Source organism: Anolis sagrei, chromosome Y, assembly GCF_037176765.1.
Source record: "Anolis sagrei isolate rAnoSag1 chromosome Y, rAnoSag1.mat, whole genome shotgun sequence".
NCBI classification, from domain to species: Eukaryota; Metazoa; Chordata; class Lepidosauria; order Squamata; family Dactyloidae; genus Anolis; species Anolis sagrei.
In genome coordinates, this window is record NC_090035.1 from 62,723,110 (window position 1) to 62,741,659 (window position 18,550).

The following is an 18,550-nucleotide window of genomic DNA, read 5'->3' on the forward strand; positions in this document are numbered from 1 at the left end:
GCTTAAGACCAGACTTTTCGTCTCTTACAAACAAATGTGGGATTGATTTTCAAGCGGTGGCATCGCCTCTTGTTCAGAAGGGGGGGGGGGGAAGGCTCCAGCAGCAAGCCCGCCCTGCCCCACTCCCTGGAGATGATGAAGGGCTGTAGGAGGACTGGCTGGTCTCAGAGGCCTCCATCCATCTTTAGGGTTGGTGTTGTTGAGAAGGGACATTGGATGTACATCTCCTGGTTGCTCTCGTGCCAGGTGTTGTGAGGAAACCAGTTATTTATTTATTTGTTTGTTTACAGCATTTTTGTGCCGCCCTTCTCACCCCAAAGGGGACTCAGAGTGGCTTACAAGATATATATACATACAATGTATTATATTATTAGCATAGCACAATATCAGTGTTACATATTACTATATTTTACTATACCATTATATTGTACTATTCTTAGTAATATTACATGTAATATATATTATATATTATAATATAATATTATAATAGAAACATGAGACAGTGAGGAGCCCCTGGTGGTGTAATGGGTTAAACCCTTGTGCCGGCAGGACTGAAGACCGACAGGTCCACACTCCAGGGAGAGTGTGGATGAGCTCCCTCTGTCAGCTCCAGCTCTCCTTGCAGGGATATGAGAGAAGTCTCCCACAAAGATGATAAAACATCAAACAGCCAGGCATCCCCTGGGCAACGTCCTTGCAGATGGCCAATTTTTTCACACCATAAGCGACTTGCAGTTTTTCAAATCGCTCCTGACATGAAAAAAAGTGAAAAAGCAGAACCCTAACTGTAACTCCGGCTTCCAAGAAGCCCCACACAGCAGAGTCATCTGGTGCACAAATGCGTTCAGTCAGTGTCCAGTTTTCTCATTCACATCAGAGATTTACTATAGAGGAATGCTGTAAGAGGCAAGGAGAGAAAGCAGGATAGGGATACATGTATTGGCCTGTGGTGTAAGGTTTCAGCAATCACAATAAAAACAGGACTGGCTTGATCTTCACCCAATATTGTGGCAGGGAAACACCTCGGAATAGTATGTGAGGAAACCTTCTGTGATAGACACAATGCCCCTGGCATTTTCCTTCATTTCTTCCACAACTCAAAAGGTAGCTTAGAAGTTATAGAGCAAAAGACATTATTGTTCACTTACAGTGCAACCCAATCACTTGCTTCTAGGGGCTGCTAGCCACTCTTTTGCAGTTCCCCCTTCCTCCAGGAAAGGGCAATCCTGCTCCAAATATGAAAACACACAGGAGTTATGGGCTTCTTCAAGAATCTGTGCAGCTGGTGATATGATAGGATTCATGTTGGTCAGAAAAGGGGATGCAAAGGATGCAAAAAGACAATATCTGGAGCCAAAAGGAAAGTGGAATCTCAATGGATGTTACAGGAAATTCCTCAAGCTGTTGAGTAAACACAAGAAGCAAAAGTAAAATACAGAAGTAGAGTCTGATAATGCAGCTATTTGGTGACTTCTGTGCAGGGATAAAGATTAATACTATTAGAATCAGCACAGAGTTAGGAGCCCCTGGTAGGAGTCCTTTGTGCCGGCAGAACTGCTGACCAACAGGTCAGCAATTCAAATCTGGGGAGCAGGTTTTTTTTTTTTTTGTTGTGTCAGGAGCATCCTGTTGTGAGAGAATTGGACATCAGCCAGGACGTTGCCCAGGGGATGCCAGGATGATTTTGATGTTTTATCATCCCTGTGGGAGGCTTCTCTCATGTTCCTGCATGAGGAGCTGGAGCTGATAGAGGGAGCTTATCCGCCTCTCCCCGGATTCGAACCTGCAACCTGTCGGTCTTCAGTCCTGCTGGCACAGGGCTTTAACCCACTGCGCCACCGGGGGCTCCTGGGGAGCAGGTGAGCTCCCGCCTGTCAGCTCCAGCTCCCCAGGTGAAGACATGAGAGAAGTATCCCACAAGGATGGTAAAACATCCGGGCATCTCCTGGGCAAGGTCCTTGCAGACGGCCAATTCTCTCACACCAGAAGCACACAAAAAAAAGCACAGAGAAATAGAAGGGAACTACAAAAAAGGAAGAAAAAGAGACCTCTTCTGCAAGATCTAATAAACTAAAGGCAAACATAAATCAAGAGTGGAAATACTCTGCAATCAGCAGGGAAAGGGGCTATGTGACAAAGTACAAGAAAGACAATGAAAAAAACATATTTTTTTAAATTTCTTTATTGGGGTTTTTCATACTATATACATACATCGGGGGTAATGGAGAGATAGGGAAACGGTGGGGGGGGGGTCAGGTTGGTAGTGTGAAAGGAAGGGTATTGGGAGGGGGTGAGGGGTGAGGAGGGTGTTGGAGGTTGGGGAGGGGAGGGAAAAACAGAGGGGAGAGAAAGGGGGGAGATTGCTTCCCGTCAGTCTTCCAGGAATCTTTATTTTCTGCTGTTTCTTGTGCTTCAGTGTCAGCGTTGTCCTCTGTGTTTTCTTTCTTCATATGCAAGACAAGTTAATTTGTACAGGGAGATCCTTGAGTGTAATAAAGTCTTTAAAACCTGACCAATTTGTATGTTTATTTATTTTAATTTCTGGGAGAGACTATCCATTTGGATAATATCTAAGTTTTGATATACCTTTCTTCTATAGTCGGGACATCTTTGGACTTCCAGACTCTTGCAAGTAAAATTCTCGCAGCTGTACTGAGTAGAAAAATTATTTTCTCTTGGTTTTCGTTTAATTTTATGTTTGTAATTCCTAATAGGTATGTTTCTGGTGTTTGGGGGAAATTGACTTTTATAATTTTTTGCATTGCCTTATGCACCTCCTTCCAGAATTTCTTGACTAATTTACAAGTCCACCATTGGTGGAAAAAGGTCCCTTTTTCCTTACCACATTTCCAGCACAAATCCGAGCCACTTTTATTAAATTTTGATATTTTTTCTGGTGTAAAGTACCATCGATAAAACATCTTAAACCAATTCTCTCGTAGATCGCTGGCTTCTGAATATTTTATTTTTGTTGTCCAAATCTTTTCCCACTGCTTTGTTAGTATGCTATGTCCTATGTCTTTAGCCCATTCCACCTGACAGTTTTTAATTTGTTATTCTTCCGTGGACCATGTAAGTAATTGTTGATAGATGATTTTTATTAATTTCCTTTTCTTTTCCATTACTATTTTCCATACTCCTTGATCTAGACTGAAACCATATTTACTATCTTCTTTATATTCCTGGTATATTTGATGGTAGTTTAGCCATGATATCTTCCTGTTGATCTGTTTTAGTTCATCCAAAAATTTTAACCTTAATTCTCCACCCTCATTTTTCTTTAGTAGTTGTTTATAGGTCAGCCAATTCTTTTCCTCCAATTCCCTTTTATGCTTGGCCTCTGTTGGGGATATCCATAATGGGGTTCTCCTATATAACCTGGGTTTGTATTTTTCCCATGTTCTAATCAGGGCTGCTCTTATATAATGATTAGTGAAGGCTTTCTCCACCTTTCTTTTGTTATACCATAGATATCCGTGCCATCCGGCACGGATATCGTGGCCTTCCAGTGCTAACAAGGGTCTATTCTCCAGTGTAGCCCAGTCCTTTATTGCTACCAAATTACAGGCCTCGTAGTAGGCCTTGAAGTCCGGTAGCCCAAGACCTCCCCTTTTTTTGTCATCTGTTAGGATTTTTAGACTGATTCTGGGTTTTTGATCTTTCCAAATAAATTTGCTCACGTCTACATTCCATTTTTTGAAGAGGTAGTCATTTCTTAATACTGGTAGGTTTTGAAAAAGGAACAGAAGTTGAGGTAATATTGTCATTTTAATTATAGCAATACGCCCTAATAATGAAAAGTTTTTATATTTCCATCTATTAAGATCATGTTTTATTTTTTTCCATAATAGTTCGTAATTAGTTTTTACTAAATTTATATTACTTTTTGTTATATTCACCCCTAGATATTTTACTTTCTTTTCAATTTGTATCCCCGAAATTTCATGTAGTATGGATTTTGTTTTTGGGTCCAAATTTTTTACCAGTAATTTTGTTTTTTGTTTATTTAATTTGAAACCTGCCAATCCTCCAAAATTTTCTATTTTCTTAAGCCAGTTTTCTATGTTATTTATTGGATCTTCTATTATGCAGACTACGTCGTCTGCATAGACCCTCAGTTTGAAATTGTAATTTTGAATTTTCAATCCCTTTAGTGTTTGGTCTTCATTTATTGTTCTGATCAGGGTCTCCATTACAAAAATAAATAGTAAAGGAGACAAGGGGCATCCTTGTCGTGTTCCTTGTGATAACTTAATAGCTTCTTTTTCTTCCTCTCCGTTGATTATAAGAGTGGCTTCCTGATTGGTATATATAGTCTCCACCGCACTTTGAAAGTGAAACCCCATGTCTAGTTCCCTTATTAGAAGTTTTAGGTAGTCCCAATTGATCCTGTCAAAGGCCTCAATGAACATCAGTGCTACTTGTTTTTCGTTATGTCTCTCATAATATTCAATTGTGTCGATGATTATTCTGATATTATCCCTAATCTGCCTATTTGGTAAGAATCCTGCCTGATCTAAGGAGATCCAATTTTTTAAGAATTTTTTAAATCTTTCCGCCATTATTATTGCAAATATTTTGTAGTCCGTATTTAGTAACGATATAGGCCTGTAATTTTTTACTTCTTCCGGGTCTGTTCCTTCCTTATGGATTAGTACTATGTTGGTTTTTTCCCAGGATTTTGGCATCGATTTATTTTCTAGGATATTATTTAGGATGTCTTTTAGAAGTTGGCCTAATTCATTTTTGAATACTTTAAAGAATAAAGCGGTGTATCCATCTGGCCCGGGTGATTTATTGGGCTTTAATTTCTGAATGGCTTCATCAATTTCGAAAGGGGTAATTTTACCATTTAGGAGTTCTCTTTGTTGTTCTGTTAATTTTGGTATTTTTAGTTCACTTAGATACTGTGAGATGTTATCTAACGGGACATTTCTTTTCCTGTAGAGGTCTTGATAAAATATGTGAAATTGATTTGCTATGTCATGTCTTTCTGTATGTATTTTCCCATTCGTTTTAATTTTTGTAATTACTTTTGTTTACGTTTCTTAATTTTGTTGGCTAGCCAGTTTCCAATCTTATTGGCATTTTGAAAATAGTTTACTTTTGCAAATTTCATTTGTCTCTCTATGTTCTCGGTTTGTAATAATTCCAATTGTTTTTTAAGAATTTTGGATGTATAAATTAGTTTTTTATCTTTTGGCTTTTCCTTTAGTTGACTTTCGTTTTTGTTTAGTCTTTCCATTATTTCTTCTAGTTCCTTTTTTTTAACTTTTTTCCTATTGGCCTCTTGCTGTATAAAATACCCTCATAACAACCTTCATTGCTTCCCATTGGGTGCTTTTTGATGTTTCTTCCCCCTTATTTAAATCTAGATACTCTATTAGTAGCTTTTTATTCCTTTCTATGTCTTCTTCTTTTCTCAGTAAATTTTCATTCAGTCTCCATCGATATCGGGAACCTTTCCCTTTAATTGATACCTCTAGGGCGCAGTGGTCAGAGAAAATCCTTGGTAAAATCTCTACCTTTTTTATCATTATATTTAAGGAGTTCGTGGCCCAGGCCATATCTATCCGCGACCACGAATCGGGCCTGCCCGAATAGAATGTATAATCTTTTGTTTCACTATTGTGGTGCCTCCATACATCTTTTATTTGCAATTTTTCTAATTGGGAAAGGAATTTTTTTGGTAGTAGCCCAGTTTTATTTTTGGCTTTAATTTTAGCTTTCTTTTGCTTCCTACCTGATTTATCTAAGGTGCCGTCTACCACACCATTGAAATCCCCAATAAGGATTAGGTCTTCATAGTCTACCTTGTTTATAACCTTTGCCAATTCCGTTATAAATTAAAATTTTTGGTCCATTAGGGCAATAAATGTTGCACAGTAGAGTTTTTTTGCTTTTTATTTCAATTAAGATGCCTATGTATCTTCCTTGGGTGTCTTTAAACATTTGCTTGGGGTTTAGCCAATCCTTTGCATAGATGGCCACACCCCTTTTTTTCTGACTATAGGATGCCTGAAAATTTTTTCCTAATTTGTCTTGGTTTAGATGTCTTACATGTCTATCAGATATGTGAGTCTCTTGCAGAGTTATTAGGTCATATTTTTTTTTGTTGCAGGTATTTGAAAAATCTCCTCCTCTTCCTAGGGCAGTTCAATCCATTGATATTGTTAGAGTATATTCTGACACCTTCCCTACTCGTTGTTTTTGGGCATCTCCCACTGCAACATCTCCTGTGGGACCACTAATTGATAGTTCTCAGGAGAAAACTCTCTTAGTCTTTTGATGTCTCTTTTGTTTTCCTCTTCATGTTGTTCTCTTGCCCATTTACCTAGGCCTTTAACTTCCATTCCCTCCTCTTCTTCTGATTCTTCTCCTATTTTTGATTTTGTGTTTTCCTCATTTTGGTTTCCTTTTTTCCCATTGTCCTTCTTTTGTGTGAATTCTGTTGCTCTGTCCTTAATGTGGTTATTATAAAAGGCCTTGGCACTTTCCTCTGTATTCAACCAGTATCTCTTGTCGTTTAGAGTGACCGTCAGACCGTCAGATTTTTCCCATCTGAATTTTATCTTTTTCCTGGTTAGTTCTTTTGTGAGAAAAGAGAATTTCCTTCTTCTTGCCAGGATTTGTTGTGGGATTTCCTTCATGATGGTTACTTTTTGCTCCTTGTAGAAGACTGATTTTTTTGCATTTTCTTTTAGGATCTCATCCCTAGTGCTCTTTCTGCAGAAGCTTATTACAACATCTTGTGGTGTTTTATGTTTTCTGGCATATCCCGTAGGTACCCTATACACCCTATCCACATCCTGCCCGATTACTTCTATGGATACGTCCAACAATTCTGCCAATAATTCAATCATAGTCTGTTTTATGTTTTCATCTTTAACTTCTTGCAGGTTACGAATTCTTAGTTGATATTCGGCTTCTCTATATTCCAGTCTTTCGGTTTGTTCATTAATCTTTTGGGTTACTGTTTCCAGTTTGTTCATTCTGCCTTCCATCTTTCCTTGAGTTTTAAGTATTTTTTGATTTTCCTCTTGACTTTATCCACATCTTCTTGCAATTTACCAATTTCTTCCTTCAGCTCTTTTTTCATGTTTTGAATTTCATTTTGTAACTCTTTGTGCTGTTTATCATGTTTCTCTGAGAGTTTCTTGATCTCTGCCAGTATGTTACTTAACATTGATTCTTCTGTCGGGGGATCTTTCTTTATGTTACCTTCAGTTTGTGGATCCTGTTTGCATAGAGAGTCTCTTCTGTTTTGTCCTTTGAATTGTGGGTTCTTCCCTTTAGTGCTTTGTGTCGTCATCCTTTTTTTCCCCCCTAATTTTCTTGATTAATTATCTTCAGTTTATTATTATATTGTTGTATTAGTTCCCGCGAGATGTTAACGAGATTTCATCTAGCCTGGAAGTCTCGCATAATCTCGCGCTTAGCGATTGTGCTCACTTCCTCAAGCGCTTGGGGAGGAATGGGCGTGCCCGTCCTGCCTGTTGATTGATTGCCGGGGGCTGCAAGTCTCTTCAAGGCCTCCCTGAAGATAAGAATGTTTATGCCTCCCTTATCTTTTACTCCCAGCCAGCGCGTCTTCAAGGTCAGTAAGCCTCTGAGACGATGGTGGTGTGGGGATAAAGGGTTTTGTTTTCCACAGTGACTTCAGGCTATGCCTCTTAAGTTTCAAAGTCTTAAATTTAATATCTTGTCAGCAGCCCACTATACCTTAACCTCCAATCTCCCATCGACCAGCCCCTTTAAGAGCTGGTCTCTGGGCTTGGAGGGTCTCTCGGTTTTGCTGTCCCCTTGAGGGAGGGAGCAATCCTGCTCTACCCGGCTGCTGCTGTTTTCTTTGAGTGTTTAATTTCCCTTTTCCCCACTTCCTTTACCTTTCCTTTTCTCCTTCTATCCTTCTCTCCTTTTCTTACTGTTTCATACGTCTTTCACGCTTCCCACCAGTCCGGTCCGGTTCTTTGTTTACTTAGATCGGGTTTCATATACAGGGCTCCTGTTGTTTCTTTGCTGTGCGTCCTGACTTGCCTCAGCTGGTCAGTGTCTCTTTATTTTTCGCTGACTCGTGATCCCGAAAGAGCTGTTCGCTTTGTATTTGTATTTGATTTTCCTTCAAGTTTCTTCACTTTTCGGTGTGTTGGCAGCCAATGCGGAGTTGAGGGCAATAGCCTTCTACCGAGGAATGGAGTCCTTCAAGTATGCCTAATTGCCGGGCGTCTCCGGGTGTCTCCTTGAGGGGGGCACCTCTCAGACGCCGTCGGCTGGCATCACTTAGAAATAGCCCCTGCGACCTCCGACCATCGACAGGGGAGGGGTGATGATTCCCTGACCTTCCAATACCTGGTTGCCTGAGCTCTCTTTCTGGAGAGTCTCAAAGCATGTCCGTCATCTTGCAGCCACCAACCGGAAGTCTCAATGAAAAAAACATGAGAGCAATATTAAAGAGATGAATGAATGGCAGATTATTTTCGAAAGAACCATATGAAGAGCACTCTTCCACTTCAGAAAGTGAAGTGGAAGCTTCACTCGAAGAATGCAGGAGAAATACAGCAAATCACCAGGGACGGACAACATACCAACAAAGCTCGCTCCAGCTTCCGAGACAGATTCCTGAAGTTCAAACTAAAATCTATCAACAGAATAACGGCTCACAAGATTGGAAATGTTCAATTTTCATTCCAGTTCCCAGAGCCCTCAATGGTTCAATGGGTTAAACCCTTTGTGGTGCAGAACTGCTGACCAAAAGGTCGGCAGTTTGAATCCAGGAGCTGGGTGAGCTCCCATCTGACAGCTCCAGCTTCCCATTCAGGGACATGAGAGAAGCCCCCCACATCTGGGCATCCCCTGGACAACATCCTTGCAGATGGCCAATTCTCTCACACCAGAAGCAACTTGCAGTTTCTCAAGTTGCCCCTGACAAACACAAAAAAAAATCCAATCCTCAAAGAAGGGGGCAGCAGGGATTGCAGTGACGGTGGGGTCCTAGCATTAATTAATCTCCCACGGAGGGAGGCAATGGGATGCTTGAACTTCCACAAACCCCTTGAACACAGTGGAGCAAAAAATGCCAGTCCTTCAACGAGTGTTCAGGAAAGGAAGGGGCACTGGATCATATTGCAAACATTCCTTGGATACGGCAGACAGCAAGGAGTTTCAGAAGAAAGCCAGACTGTCCTTCTTAGATTATAGCAAAGCCTTTGGTTGTGTAGGTAAAGTAAAGGTAAAGGTTTCCCCTTACATTAAATCTAGTTGTGTCCAATTCTGGGACGTGGTGCTCATCTTCATTTCTAAGCTGGAGAGCCGCCATTGTCCATAGATGCCTTAACTGTCATGTGGCTGGCATGACTGCAAAGAGTACCATTACGTTCCTGCCAAAGCAGTACCTATTGATCTATTCTAATTTGCATGTTTTCGAACATCTGGACAATGCAATGGGAAAATAATTTTAGTGATGAGACACATGACTTTTTATGGTTTTTATTGTTCTACTTATATGACCTATATTATATTTTATTGTTTTTGATTTTACTTTATGTTGTGGGGGGCATTGATCTGCATCTGTAAATCACCTCGAGTCACCTTCGGATTGAGAGAAGCGGTATATAAATAGGGTAAATAAATAAAATGTTGGCAGAAGCTGGAGCTAGCAGCAGGAGCTCACTCTGTCCCACAGATTCAAACTGTCAACCTTTTGGTCAGCAAGTTCAGCAGCTCAGCGGTTTAATCTACTGCATCACGAGGGGGAACATCAAAAATCATGGGTCCCCATTGAAGAAATTGGTGAGTCACAACATTAGATTGCCTTGATGTGTAAAAGGCGGCTCTTGGAATGCAGAGAAATGGAATGGTTTCCAGTTGGCAAGGGGTCATTGTGAGGTGAATTATTTTCAGCATTGGGTTGTTGTAAGTTTTGCAGGCTGTATGGCCATGTTCCAGAAGCATTCCCTCCTGACATTCATCTACATTTATGGCAGGCATCCTCAGAGTTTGTGACGTCACAACCTCGGAGGATGCTTGCCATAGAGGCAGGCAAAACATCAGTAGAGAATGCTTCTGGAACATGGCTCTACGGCCTGGAAAACTCACAACAACCCAGTGATTCCAGACATGAAAGCCTTCAACAACATTTTTAGCATCCCTAAGCAGGATTGTGTCCAGAGGAAGGAAGGAAGGAAGGAAGGAAGGAAGGAAGGAAGGAAGGAAGGAAGGAAGGAAGGAAGGAAGGAAGGAAGGAAGGAAGGCAGGCAGGCAGGCAGGCAAGCACTGAAGGGGTGCAGTCATTGAAGAAATGTGGGCTGAGCAACCCTTCATGGCGTGGCCAGCCTTTCCCCTGCCAAGATCAATACTGCCATAACTGTATCAGAAGATGAAATTAGCGCAACTTTATTTACATTTTAAAGTGCTGCGGAAATAATTCCCAGGCCAGACCTAATTAATGTTGTGGGCTTGAAACACGCCACTCTGCACCATGGTGCGAAGAGATTAATGCACCTTTTTACAAATAATTAGTAGCTTAATGAAGTGGGGAAGTCATTGCTGCCGCTGAGGCTTGGATTGGCTTCAGAGGAAAGAAGAAAGGGAAGGGATGCGATGGAGAGGGACGCAGATGGGGCTGGATTTTTTTTGGATGCATCCTTTGCGGCAGATAGGGCTCCATCCTTCTCCCCGTGAAGGGGCTGCAGACTAACTGAAAGGCTTCATGAAAGTAGAGGTGAGAGTATGGACAGCCATTCTAAACTACTGGCTATGCCTATCCGTCTCCCCATCCTTCTCCCCGCATTGTCTTGTCCCTCTAACCATGACAACTTGTTAGAGCTGTTAGGCTCAAAATAACTCTCACTTGGGCTGATTCATAGAATCATAGTGTTGGAAGAGACCTCATGAGCCATCCAGTCCAACCCCCTGCCAAGAAGCAGGAAAATTGCATTCAAAGCACCCCTGACAGATGGCCATCCAACCTCTGTTTAAAAGCTTCCAAAGAAAGAGCCTCTACCACACTCCGGGTCAGGGAGTTCCACTGTTGAACAGCTCTCACAGTCAGGAAGTTCTTCTTAATGTTCTGATGGAATCTCCTTTCTTGTTGTTTGAAGCCATTATTCCGCATCCTCCTACTTTCCAGGGCAGCAGAAAATAAGTTCGCTCCCTCCCCCCTATGACTTCCTCTCACATACAGTATTTATACATGGCTATCATATCTCCTCTTAGACTTTTCTTCTTCAGGCTAAACATGTCCATCTCTTTAAGCTGCTCCTCATAGGGTTTGTTCTCCAGACGCTTGATCATTTTAGTTGCCCTCCTCTGGACACATTCCAGCTTGTCAACATCTCCTTCAGTTGTGGTGCCCAGAATTGGACACAGTATTCCAGATGTGGTATATCCAAGGCAGAATAAAGGGGTAGTTTGACTTCCCTGGATCTAGGCACTAGATGTAGGCCAAAATCCCATTGGCTTTTTTGCCGCCACATCACATTGTTGACTCATGTTTAACTTTTTGTCCACGAGGACTCCAAGATCTTTTTCACTCGTACTGTTCATGAGCCACACGTCCCTCATTCTGTATCTTTGCAGAATGGGGAACATCTATATTTTTTGCAGATCCCACCAAAAATATAGCAGAGTGCAAGAAGCACAGTTCATAACCAGCAGAAACTTACATGTGGTGAGATAGGGTTAGCTTTCCTTCAAAAGGATGGATCAGGATTGCAGAGTCACAACTTTAAGTTCCCAAAATAAATTTATTGAAGTAAAAAGAAATCCATTTTAGATAAGAAAAGGGTCTTGGAGCTAACTAGCTTGCTAAACTCATCTTCTAAGGAAGGTAAAGGATAAAATAACAAAAGTATCCATGCAGCTACATTTTGCCTGATGAATGACAAAATGCATCCTCACTGGAAGGAAGGCAAAGGCAGAAGAGAAAGGCCAAAATGGTGAATAAACCACGTAGTCAAAAGCCAGGACAATTAAAAATATCTTTAAAGAGGAAGTTATTTCATCTCTCACAGAGATTACATTGCTACATCTTCAAAGGGGGGAGGAGATAGTGAACAGAGATAAGAATAAGACAAAGGCCCTTCGGGGATAGGCATGCATAGAAATGTGGGGAAGGAATCTCTCAACTCCAGTGTTTCTCAACCTGGGGGGGGGGGGGGAGTCGTGAGGAAATTTCAGAGGGATTACCAAAGACCATCAGAAAACATATATGTCTGATGGGCTTAGGAACCCCTTTGGCAGAGAAGGCTGAAGATCTCTCCGCTTGTCCTTCTCTTCCTATTTGGAAGCAGATGGAAAATCCTTCTAACAAAATTCCTCCTCCGCTGTGATTGGCTGGCCTCTCAGCCAAGGGGATTTTTGTTCTTGAGACTCCAAGCCGGGAAGGGGAGAGCAGACATGCTCAGCGCATGGCAGTATGGTGAGCATGTGCTGGTGAGGGAGAGTATACAAGCCTGGAGGGAGGCTCAGACCAGCAAGTCCCTTCAAAGCATGGGGATTCTGTGTGGGAAGTTTGGCCAAATTCTATCATTGGTGGCATTCAGAGTGCTCTTTGATTGTAGATGAACTATAAATCCCAGCAACTACAACTCCCAAATGTCAAGGTCTATTTTCCCCAAACTCCACCAGCGTTCACATTTGGGCATATTGACTATTTGTGCCAAGTTTGGTCCAGATCCACCATTGTTTGTGCTCTCTGGATGTAGGTGAACTACAACTTCCAAACTCAATGACAATGCCCACCAAACTCTTCCGGTATTTTCTGTTGGTCAGGGGAGTTCTGTGTGCCAAGTCTGGTTCAATTTCATCATTGGAGGAGCTCAGAATGCTCATTGATTGTAGGTGAACTATAAATCCTAGCAACCACAACTCCCAAATGTCAAGGTTTATTTTCCCCAAACTCCACCAGTGTTCACATTTGGCCATATTGAATATTCGTGCCAAGTTTGATCCAACTTTATCATTGTTTGAATCCACAGTGTTCTCTGGATGTAGGTGAATTACAACTCCGAAACTCAAGGTCAATGCCCATCAAACCTTTCTATTATTTTATGTTAGTCATGGGAGCTCTGTGTGCCAAGTCTGGTTCAATTCTATCGTTGATGGAGTTTAGAATGGTATTTGATTATAGGTGAACTGTGAATCTCAGTAACTGCAACTTCCAAAGGACAAAATCAATCCCCTCCCAATCCCACCAATATTCAAATTTGGGCATATCGGGTATTTTGTCCAGTGAATGAAAATCCATCCTGCATATCAGATATTTACAATTGTATATTGCATATTTACAAAATATTACAATGTAATGGTATAGTACAATGTAGTAATTTTTAATACTGATATTGTACTGTGCTAATAAAATAATATATTGTATGTATATATATCTTGTAAGTCACTCTGAGTCCCCTTTGGGGTGAGAAGGGCGGCATATAAATGTTGTAAATCTATATAAATAAAAATGTAATGTTTATTATTATTATTATTATTATTATTATTATTATTAACTTTATTTGTACCCCGCTAGCATCTTCCGAAGGACTCGATGCGGCTTACAAAGGCCGAAGCCTCAGAACACAATACAGTAAAAACATAATACAACAATAAACAAAGCAAATCAAAATAGTTAAGCAGAATAACAGCAACAGTGACAATACATCAGGACACTTTAAAACTGGGCCGGCCAGAGCAATGGGGTACAGGGTTAAAAGTGCTGAAATGGCAGGAGGAACGTAGGATTAAAATAGTGCGGTGTGCAGCAATCTTAATTATACTAAAGTGCTTCTAGGACTTGGGATGGGGAATTCCTAATCTGAGAAGGCATATCGGAACAGCCAAGTTTTTAGGTTCTTTCTGAAAGCTGCTAAAGTAGGGGCCTGTCGAAGACCTTTTGGAAGGGCGTTCCAGAGTCGGGGGGCCGCCACAGAAAAGGCCCTGTCCCGTGTCCCCACCAAGCGCGCTTGCGACGTGGGTGGGATCACGAGCAGGGCCTCCCCAGATGACCGGAGTGAGCGTGTGGGTTCGTAGATGGAGATGCGGTCACGCAGGTAGGGTGGTCCCAAACCGTTCTGGGCTTTGTAGGTGAGCACCTGCACCTTGAATTGGGCTCGGAAAATAAATGGCAGCCAGTGGAGCTCCTTAAACAGAGGGGTAGACCTCTCTTGATAATGAGCCCCGGTTAGCATCCTGGCTGCTGCCCGCTGGACCAATTGAAGTTTCCGAGCCGTCTTCAAGGGCAGCCCCATGTAGAGCGCATTGCAGTAATCCATTCTAGAGGTGACCAAGGCATGGACTACCCTGGCCAGATCAGCCTTCGCGAGGTACGGTCGCAGCTGGCGCACAAGTCTCAATTGTGCAAAGGCCCTCCCAGATACCGCCGACACCTGAGCCTCAAGTGTGAGCGAAGAATCCAAGAGGACACCCAAACTGCGGACCTGTGGCTTCAGGGGGAGTGTAACCCCGTCCAACACAGGTAGCCACCCTATACCCCGATCCGGTTTACGATCGACCAGGAGGACCTCTGTCTTGTCAGGATTGATCTTCAGCTTGTTCCTCCTCATCCAGATCGACACAGCGGCCAGGCACTCATCCAGCACCCGAGAGGCCTCCTTGGAATTAGGTGGAAAAGAGTAGTAGAGTTGTGTGTCATCTGCGTAAAGATGGCACCCGACTCCAAAACCCCGGATGACCTCTCCCAGCGGTTTCATGTAGATGTTGAAAAGCATGGGCGACAAAATAGAGCCTTGCGGGACCCCACAGGTCAAAGGCCAGGAGTCTCAGCAGGCGTCACCCAGCTTCACCATCTGGGTTTGTCCCTCCAGAAAGGACCGGAGCCACGACAAACCCGCGCCCCCGAGGCCCATCCCAGAGAGATGACCCAGAAGGATACTGTAGAGATGTGTTCATTATAAAGTGTTATTTATAATGTTTATTATAGAGTGTTAAATGTACTGTGTTGAATCTGTATTTATGTATTACATTTATTGCCATGGCCTAGCTGTGAGGGATAGGTTGCCATGGTGACAAGACAAAGCCTCAGAGGAGGTGGGCGGAGCTTAAGGAGAAAAAGGTTTGAAAGTGGCAGTTAAGCTCCAGTCCGGTGGAAGAGACCCGGGGAAGAGGAGAGCCAGTTAGGGCTCTGTTGTGAAGCTGTGAGAATTCAGTAGTTCCTAGAATTTGTGAATATTTCTTCAGCAAGAAAGCTGAAGGTGTTACCTTGTTAGATTGCTTAGGTTAAAGGAATCTAACAGAGGGGGTTTTCAGGATTGCCAGTAAGGAAAGACTGGTGATCAGTGGTTTGTTCCGAGTATAGGGCAAACCGTGTGGATATTCACAATAGGGAACTCTGAAGTAGTATAAGCACTTCACTAAAGAAGAAGTTTGTAGAATTGTATCATCAGAAGCATGTATCTCAAACCAGCCATTTTGTAACATCAAGCCTTGTGCCAAGTTCAAATTCTCAAAACTGCAACAATTACGTTCTGTTAACAATAAATCTTGTTCTCTTTGTATTTCAAACCTGCCTCCTCCATTGCTTTTATGCTTGGTGCATTCCACACTACCAAAGTCACCTCACAACACAACTAAAGATAAACAGAGACATAATCCAGCGTCTCTAAACATATTGGTGGCAGCTTAATTGATATTTAAAAGAAGGTTCCTCACAGAATATTGGTGGCATTAAAGAAGATTAATACTTCCTCACATAATTTTTGGTGGCATCTAGTGAGATTAGCGCTGCTTCTTTACATTTTTGTTGACAAGTGGTGGGATTAACGCTTCTTTACAGATACCATGATCGATGGTATCGAAAGCTGCTGAGATGTCCAAGAGAACCAACAGAGTCACACTCCCCCTGTCCAGCTCTCTGCGGAGGTCATCCGCCAAGGCGACCAAGTCTGTCTCGGTACCATGACCAGGCCTGAAACCAGACTGTGACTGATCTAGGTAGTTGGTATCGTCTAAGAAGCTCTGGAGCTGGGAGGCGACCACCCGCTCCAGCACCTTACCCAAAAAAGGGAGGTTGGAGATTGGTCTGTAATTGCTCAGCACCGTGGAGTCAAGGGAAGCCTTCTTGAGGAGTGGACGAACCACAGCCTGTTTCAAATTAGATGGAAAAATCCCTTGCTCCAACGATGCGTTGATAATCAATACAAACCAATTAACCAGCCCCTCCCTGGCTGATTTAATGAGCCAAGATGGGCACGGGTCTAGGGGTGAGGTGGTCGCTCTCACAGCCCCAAGAATCTCCTCCACAGTTTCAGGAAGAACAAGCCTAAAAGAATCCCACAAGGTTGGACAAGCAGATGCCTCCGTCACCTCTTCTGGCACTGCGATGAAATTGGAGTCGAGCTCAAGGCGTATCTGGGCGACTTTACCTGCAAAATGGTGTGCGAAATCGCGACACCGAGCTGCTGAGTCATCAGTGACCTCCCCCACCACAGGTAGGTGGAGGAGTTCTCCCACGACCTGAAACAGCTCCGATGATCTATTTGCTGCAGACGCTATACGGGTGGTCGTGAATGATTTCCTGGCCACCCGTATAGTATGTTTGTTTGTAGGATTAACAGAACTCAAAAACCACTGGACGAATTCACACCAAATTTGGGCATAAGACACCTAACAACCCAATGTATGTCCTTCACTCAAAAAAAATTATTTTATCATTTGGGAGTTGTAGTTGCTGGGATTTATAGTTCACCTACAATCAAAGAGCATTCTGAAATCCACCAATGATTCAATAGAACCAAACTTGGCACACAGTTTTCCCATGGCCAACAGAAAATACTGGAAGGGTTTGGTGGGCAGTGTCCTTTGGTTTTAAAGTTGTAGTTCACCTACATCCAGAGAGCATTGTGGAATCAAACAATGATGGATCTGGACCAAATTCTACACGAATACTCAATATGCATGAATACCAGTGATCACTGGTATAGTTTGAGGGAAATAGAATCTTGATATTTGGAGTTGTACTTACTGGGATTTATAGTTCACCTACAATCAATGAGCATTCTGAACCCCACCAATGATAGAATTTGTCCAAACCTCCCACACAGAACCCCCATGTGGGCCACAGCAACGTGTGGCAGGGGATGGCTAGTATTACAATATAATGGTATAGTACAATATAGTAATATTTAATACTGATATTGTACTATGCTAATAACATAATATTATGTATGTATATATACCTTGTAAGTCGCTCTGCGTCCCCTTCAGGGTGAGAAGGGCGGCATATAAATGTTGTAAATAAATAAATAAATTTGCATTACGATTCATAACAGTCGCAAAGTTACAGTTATGAAGTAGCAACGAAAATAATTTCATGGTTGGGGGTCAACACAACATGAGGAACTGTATTAAGGGGTTGCAGCATTAGGAAGGTTGAGAAACACGGTTCTAATATTATTTAGTCTAGCTACTCATTGAGGACTGGAGACTTGTGCAGTCAGGAATGAAACCCAACTCCCAGTCCACATGGACTAAAACTGTGGCAGGAAAGATTGCAACACTAGCTCTCCCAAGGATAGTTGCTAAGCATGAGATGGGACCAAGGCAAGGACTGCAAGGTCCATGAGGCGCCTGGGAAGAGGGTCCCAGGGCTCTCCCACTCCCTTGACTGGCTCCTGCAGAAGGGGTTTCTGCACCACAAGCCCCCCCCCCCTTCTCCCTTCTCCCTCGCTCTTTCTGGGCGACTCAACCGCCCCGCTTTGTGTTTCCTTCCGGGAGGAAGCAGCGGACGGCGGCGGCGAGGGGCTCTGAGTGACAGGCGCTAATTGCCGGCGACAGTGATTGGCAGGCACATTCCCTCGGCCGCGAGCCCCTCCCTCGAGGCAGGAAGCCGCCCTGATTGACAGCTGCCTCCGAGAGAAAAAGAGATTGGGGTGGCGGGAGGGGAGAAAGAGAGAGAGAGAGAGCGTATCTTCGGCTTAGCCGTCGGTTCCTTCGCAGAGAGGGGAGAAAGCAAAGGCACTGCTGCGTGGGCTCCTTCGGCTCCTCTCTGCTTCCGCGTGTGTTCCACAGCGGGTGTTTTAATTATAGGACACCCCAGTGCAGATGTTCCGGCCGCGTGGAAACTTGTTTTCTTTCCCGGGACCTGAAGAAGGAGGCAAATGAGTTTCCAAACCTGGGCAAACTTGGGCTCTCCCTCCACGTGTTTTGAACTTCAACTTCCACCAATCCTATCAGCCTCAGGCCCTTTCTTTTCCTCCCTCAGTGGTTTAAGCGGAATTCCAGACAGGAAACAATTAGGGCCAGCTAACACTTCCCAACAAAGGATTTCCCCAGGCAGGAAGCAGCCAAGCCTTGAAGCCACAAGGCTATTCAATGCTAATCAACTTCCACCATTCCTAACAGCTTCAGGCCCTTTCCTTTTCCCCCTCAGCCGCTTAAGCGGAATTCCAAACAGGAAACAATCAGGGCCAGCTAACACCTCCCAATAAAGGATTCCTCCAGGCAGCAAGCAGCCAAACCTTGAAGCTGCAAGGCTATTCAATGCTAATCAACTTCCATCATTCCTATCAGCCTCAGGCCCTTTCCTTTTCCCCCTCAGTCA